Source organism: Tachyglossus aculeatus, chromosome 1, assembly GCF_015852505.1.
Source record: "Tachyglossus aculeatus isolate mTacAcu1 chromosome 1, mTacAcu1.pri, whole genome shotgun sequence".
NCBI lineage: Eukaryota > Metazoa > Chordata > Mammalia > Monotremata > Tachyglossidae > Tachyglossus > Tachyglossus aculeatus.
This window is the reverse complement of record NC_052066.1, coordinates 112,951,491-112,958,551: the sequence shown is the minus strand read 5'-3', so window position 1 is coordinate 112,958,551 and position 7,061 is coordinate 112,951,491. Positions and strand designations below refer to the sequence as shown.

The window sequence follows — 7,061 nt, the reverse complement described above, 5'->3', positions numbered from 1 at the left end:
GCAAGCCACTTAACTTCTCTGGGCCTCAATTACCTCATCTGTAAAATGGGGATGAAGACTGTGAGCCCCCTGTAGGACAATCTGATCACCTTGTAACCTCCCCAGCACTTAGACCAGTGCTTTGCACATAGTAAGCGCTTAATAAATGTCATTATTATTATTATTATCATTATTATCTTGAGACACCCAGCAACTTCCTTTTTTATCCTTGTTATTCTTTGTATATCATTTGTGCAATTCTATTTACCCATTTATTTATTACCTCCTTGAGGGAAGGAAGTGTGTGTTTTGCTTCTAGTGCTTTCTCCTAAGCACAGACTTCAATGGTCTGCATCTATTAGATACTCAGTAAACACCATCACTTGAATGATTTAAAACAGTAAAACAAAAACTCTTCCAAGTGAATTCTGCCTTTTCAGAGAAGGTGATAAAGTGCCTAAAACGCTTCAAGAATTGAGATGGCAAAGGACATTCCTAGGGGAAAAAGGAGTGATTAAGATGAGGCTTTCCCCAATCAGCTCCTGGACCAGTGCAATCTTGTTTTGGATTATATCAAATTAAAGAAAATGCTGTTAGGAAAAGCCACATATTCCCTTGGTGATTTATCTGTGTTTTGTTTCTTTAATCAAAAAGCTATAGGATAATGGGTTGGAATAGAACCCATCCCTGAAAATAAGTATAAGAATTTGGATTCTATGAATATCTCTTAGCAGTGAAAAAAAGTAGTTAAGAAGCCATATGGCCGGGTATATAGAACATGGGCCCTGGAGTCAGAAGAAACTGGATTATAATCCCAGCTCCCCCACTTGTCTATGTGAACTTGAGCAAGTCAGTTCTCTTCTTGGACTTCAGTTTCCTCATCTGTAAAATGGGTGAGCCCCATGTGGGATATGGACTGTGTCCAACACGATTGCTTTGTATCTACCCCACTGCTTAGAACAGTGCCTGGCACATAGTAAGTGTTTAACAAATACCATGAGAAAACAAACAAAAAAACACTCTTGTGTAATCAGGGGCATGGAATCTGAGGTAATGTGAAGGCTATCAAATTTTTCTTCTATAAATACCAGACCCCCTCAAAAAAATGAACGGGAACAGCTTTGCATAGAATAGAGACTGCACTATCTATTGGATTCTCTTGATTCCCTGGAAATGGTGAAAAAGCCTAGTTCTGGGAATCAAGAGACTTGGATTTTAGTTCTAGTTCTCTCACTGACATGCTGTGGGACTTCATGTGAGTCACTTCACCTCTCTGTGTCAGTTTCCTCATCTGTTCCATGGGGATGAAACTAATACCTGCCTCTATCTCAAACAGATGTGGGAACAACAATTTTATTATTTTATTATTATTATTATTATTATTATTATTATTATTATTATTATTATGGTATTTAAGAATTTACTATGTGCCAAACACTGTTCTAAGTGCTAGGGAGGATACAAGGTAATCAGGTTTTCCCAGGTGGGGCTCACAGTCTTAATCCCCATTTACAGATGAGGGAACTGAGGCCCAGAGAAGTTAAGTGACTTGCCCAAAGTCACACAGCTGACGAATGGCAGAGCCGGGTTTAGAACCCATGACCTCTGACTCTTAAGCCCGTGATCTTGCCACTGAGTCACGCTGCTCCTCGAGATAAGAGAAGATACAATGAGATAAGTAATGTAAGGGGGGGTATGTAAATATAGTATTATTTTTACAAATTCAAGGTATTATTCTTATCAAGCTTATTCTCTCTTAATTCCATAACAGTGCAGTGGAAGGTTCAATGCTTAATATGAATGATTAAAATTTATACTTCAGCTTCACCTTACCTTGTCTTAAGCTGTCAAATTGTTGCTGACCCATAGCAATTCCATGGACACATCTCTCCCAGAACCCTGCACTTCCATCTGCAATCGTTCCAGTAGTGTATCCATTGAGTTTTCTTGGTAAAAATATGGAAATTGTTTACTATTGCCTTCTTCCATGCTGTAATCTTGAGTCTCCACCCTCGACTCTCTCCTATGGCACTGTTGCCTAGAACAGGTGAGTTTTTGATTTTAAGCAGATTGTCTTCCACTTGCTAGCCACTGGCCAAGCTAGGGGTGGAATGGGTAGGCCTCTGCTTGACTCTCCCGCCTGTAGTCGAGACTGGTAGAGTACTGGAAACTCTCCAGGTGTGATCCTGAGAGGGGGTCAGTTTAACCTAGCAATTGAAAATATTTCTCTCAGTTATATAATATAAAAAAAGCTTACAAAATGTGCTTTATGGTAAACTTATAAGGATTAAACTATCATTTAATACAGGAGGTTGAGTTAGAAATATTTGGTAAAGTGGTCCAATTCCAAAAAAAAAAAAAACCAAAACAACTGTTCATCTAGGTTAGCATGGCAAGAAAGCAAAAATCCCAGTTTCTTTAAACAAGTTCCAAGAGAATCACATTAATGACTTTGAAAGTGTCATGCAGTAGAAATCAGGGGTATTCATTCTGTTTGAGATTCCTGGTTGTTTTGATTGTGACAGATTTGTTCAGAAGACACTTCAGATGTACTTTTCACTTGTCCCATATAGCAGTTTTTGTTTCAGAACGTTTTCAAATTAGCATCACCTCTTTGAGTGTGAATTTACAAAGACAAGAGAAATTGTAGGCAAAGTTGAAACTGAGATTTAAGAATGTAACATTCATTTCCTCCATAATGTGCTTTACATGTTTTGAATAGAATGCTCTGGGAATAATTAGGAAATGGTCTTCCCATACTGCCCGTTTGTCAGCGCAGAGCCTAATGTGATGTTGGAAGAAGCCATTATTTAGACAAGCCGTGAGTACTATTGCTATAGGAGGCAGAATGAAGAAAGGACTCAAACAGTAGCTCGTTCCAGTTCAGTTTCATTTCTATTTACTCATGTTTCAGCACGTGTCCTCAGGTCCTTGCACTAAGCCCGTATCCCTGCAGATATGTTGCCAACTTGTACTTCCCAAGCGCTTAGTACAGTGCTCTGCACACAGTAAGTGGTGAGTGCTCAATAAATACGATTGAATGAATGAATGAATGACTTTTCCGTTTACATATTTCCACCCTAGCTGACAGGCAGAGCCTCCTGACCCTCCCACAGATAGTGCCACTGGCTCATATCCTTCATGACTTAGTGGAATGAATAGTGGAATCCAGGTCTTTTGACTCCCAGGATGTGCTCTGCCACTAGGCCATGCTGTGGTGACTGCCTTATTCACCAGCCACCTGAAGCTGGTCCTGCTTATCTCTCTCTTTCCCTACTCCCCTCTCCTGTCCTATTCTCCCTAGTTGATTTTATTTTTTCACAGATTATTTCTGGGGCTTTTGGCAGGCCCGGAATATATATTCCCATGGGGGAAACTGGTGTAGCAGGAAAGAGAGGAAGCTCCTTAGGGTTTTAGAGGCTGGCAGGAAGAACAACACAGCTCCTAATGGTGGCTGTAAATTCTGTCTCAGTGTTGCCGCCTTGATTTGTCCAGGGGAATTTGAAAAGTTCATGTCATGTCAATTTCCTTTCCCAAATTTTTCTGAAAAAGACGTAAGGTAGAGAAGATATTAAAAACATGCCAGTCTCTGAAGAAAAATAAGCCAAAGGGTATATTCAAGAATGAAAAATCACTAACAAAGGGTTTCCATTTATCACAAGGCAAAATCTAGCAAGGTGATATGTTCCAAAATGGAATACTCTAATAGGTCCCTGAGAGAGTTCCAAAAGAGAAACCCAAGGATGATCACTGCATCGAATTAGTGATGCAAGCAAATTCTATTGTAAAAGCTTTTAAAGCACAAGGCCAGGAAGCAGTTATATAACCAGAAGGATTAAAACAGAGACGCAGCATAGTCTAGTGGAAAGAGTCTGAGTCTGGAAGTCAGAAGACCTGGGTTCTGTTTCCAGATCTGCCACTGGTCTGCTCTGTGACCTCTAGCTAATCATTGAACCACTCTGGGCTTCAGTTTCCTCATCTACAAAATGAGGATAATAATACCTATCTCTTTAGGAAGGATAGAAGCTCTATACAAATTCAGTTCAGTCAGTTAATCAATCATATTTATTGAGCACCTACTGTGGGCAGGACACTGTATTAAGTGGTTGGGAGAGTACAATATAATAATAAAATAGGCACATTCCCAGCCCACAATGAGTTTACAGTCTAGAGGGGGAGACAGACATTAATATAAATACATTAATTACAAACATGTGCATAAGGGCTGTGGGGCTGGGAGGGGGATCAGTAAAGACAGCAAGTCTGGTTAATACAGTAGGGAGTTGAAGAAAAGGAAAAGAAGGCTTAGTTGGGGAATGCATATGGCTTGAAAACCTGAAAAAGTAAATTTTTGAGAGTAAGGCAATCTGATACCAGTAGCATGCATGTTTAATCTTTCTCATTTAATTTAAGAAATTCCAGTGGAGTTCAGACAAGGTATTGACTTCTTGTGTAATCCAGCTGATCCCTTTGATGTGGCATAAGGAACAAGGCAAATGCAGCCCCTCACATTCTGCTTCTTAGAAGTCCTTTCCACCCACTTAACATATCAAAACAGGACTCCTCATATTCCCCCCCAAACCCTGCCCTCCCCCTGATTTTCCCATTACTGTAGAGAGCACCACCACCCTTCCTGTCTCACAAGCCCATTACCTTGGTGTTATCCTTGACTCATCTCTCTCATTCAACCCACATATTCAATTTCTCATCAAATCCAGTAGTTCAACTTTCACAACATCGCTAAAATCCACCTTTTTCTCACCATGCAAATTTCTACCATGTCAATCCAAGCACTTATCCAATCCCACCTTGATTACTGCATCAGCATCCTTGCTCACCTCCCTGCCTCTTGCTTCTCTCCACTCCAGTCCATACTTCACTCTGCTGTCTGGGTCACTTTTCTACAAAACCATTTAACTGTTTATTTGTCCCCAGTACAAATTGTATTTTGGAACTATGAAGGTAGTAATTAACAGGTATGTCCTACAAACCAAAAGTAAAAAAAGTGAAGACCATCCACATAACATAGTGTTTGATTAATTTTATTCCTTTGTTCATTCATTTCCTTGAAGAACTTACAGATGGGAGCTTTATTAAAAAGCATCTCCATATTGAAAAGGTGTTTAAACAAATCAAATATTGGCTATAAAGTATTATAATGTCCTTGCTGAGATAGTCGAATGAGTAGAAACAACATTTCTTCCCTCTACTTAAATCAATCAATGAATGGTATTTATTGAGCATTTTCTGTGTATTGAACACGAGCTTCCAATCTATAGTGGGAGACAGCCATTAATATAAATATGAAGCAGTATAGAATGCTTTTTAAAATAAAAATTTCAGATGGTTCTAAATGGTTTGGAATATGTTCACTATAATGGTGGGAAACTGTTAGATTTTGTGCCGAAGAGCGGTCATATAACATATGTATGAACACTTATAAAATATATTTGAATTATACATAAAATTTCATTTCCCAGCAACATGCTTTTCAATGCATGAAGGAGAAATGAAATCAGATTTATATTGTCTTCAAGCAGCATTGAGTACAATGAGAATTCAAGTCTGGACATTGGACACAAAAGCACCTTGAAAATCCATAATTTGATCCTTTTCTTCATCCTTTAGCAGCGAGGATAAATCTTGCATGCATTTGGTACCTTTGCCTCATATAAAATGTGGAGGTGAGGTTAGCTTTCTTAGCCTCCACCTTCCTTGCTGTGCTTAAAGTGTGATCAATTCATGGCCCTTCACTTGCCTCTCAAACAAAAGCACTTTTATACCATCTTCAATAATTTGCGTATTCTTATATGTCATGACCCAAATCTGAAGAAACCCAACAAATACATTTACAAAAATTCTTCAAGGGTCTGGTTATATTCATGGGAGAAATTCCCAAAATGTTCTGCAGTCTTCAGCATGGTAGATTTCAATTCTCTGGTGGTTAACAGTGCTCTAGTGGGGGAAATAAAATGTCGGTCCATAAAAGGATTGGAAAGATAAATAGCATTGTACTATTAGCATGAGCACCAAGCCAAGCATTAGCTCCAAATTAAGATGCCATCTTTCACCTCCAAATGAGGAAAAGACATTCTGGATGTACTCATTGTTCTAAATAAGATCTATTTTGGAGGCTTGAAAAATATACAGATCACTGCAATCAATAAATACGATTGATTGATTGATTGTGCCATGTAAGGACTGAGAACTGAAATGACAATGACAATGATGGTATTTGTTAAGTGCTTACTATGTGCAAAGCACTGTTCTAAGTGCTGGGGGGATACAAGGTGCTCAGGTTGTCCCACGTGGGGCTCACAGTCTTAATCTCCATTTTACAGATGAGGAAACCTGTAGGTTTCCTGCTTACATTAGGAAGAAAACCAATGAATCAAAAAGCAGCAATACAAATGTCAAGATGACTCAATGTCAAGCTCCTGGAAAAGCACACTTTTGCAAGTTGTGCAGCGTGGCTCAGTGAAAAGAACACGGGCTGGGGAATCAGAAGTCATGGGTTCTAATCCTGGCTCAGCAACTTGTCTGCTGTGTGACCTTGGGGGAGTCACTTAACTTCTCTGAGCCTCAGTTACCTCATCTGTAAAATGGGGATTAAGACTGTGAGTCCCACGTGGGACAACCTGATCACCTTGTACCGCCCCCCCCAGCACTTAGAGCAGTGCTTTGCACATAGTAAGTGCTTAACAAATGCCATTATTATTATTATTATTATCCCATCATCTTATGGTGTAAGAACCCCAGCATAGTGTTTCATCAATGACAGCAACTGAGCTCCTCCCTAAGAAACTCTTACTAAAATTCCTCAAATGGGTATGGCTGTGGTCAAAAGTGATCAGAAGACCAAGTCAACTGAAGTAAAGACAGTCAGAAGTAAATCTGGTCAGTGAGATATATTGAGAAATGGGTTACAGAGTGTCTACCCACTGCTGCATACTGCTTCTAGAACATGCCTTATGCAAAATAATAATTGTGGGGGTTGTAGTTATTACCATTTGCCAAGTATTTTGCTTTGTACTGGGATACATACAATACAATCCAAGTAGACACAGTCCCTGTCTCCCATG

At 39.4% G+C, this 7,061-nt stretch overlaps 1 non-coding gene across 1 annotated transcript; it reads right to left on the bottom strand.

Annotated features, from left to right (window-relative positions):
* Positions 1–2,037: 2,037 nt before the first annotated feature.
* Positions 2,038–2,175, bottom strand: LOC119933511. Its single transcript, XR_005452556.1, has one exon. It is a non-coding gene; the product is annotated as a small nucleolar RNA SNORA7 (small nucleolar RNA).
* Between the last annotated feature and the right edge of the window lie 4,886 nt (positions 2,176–7,061).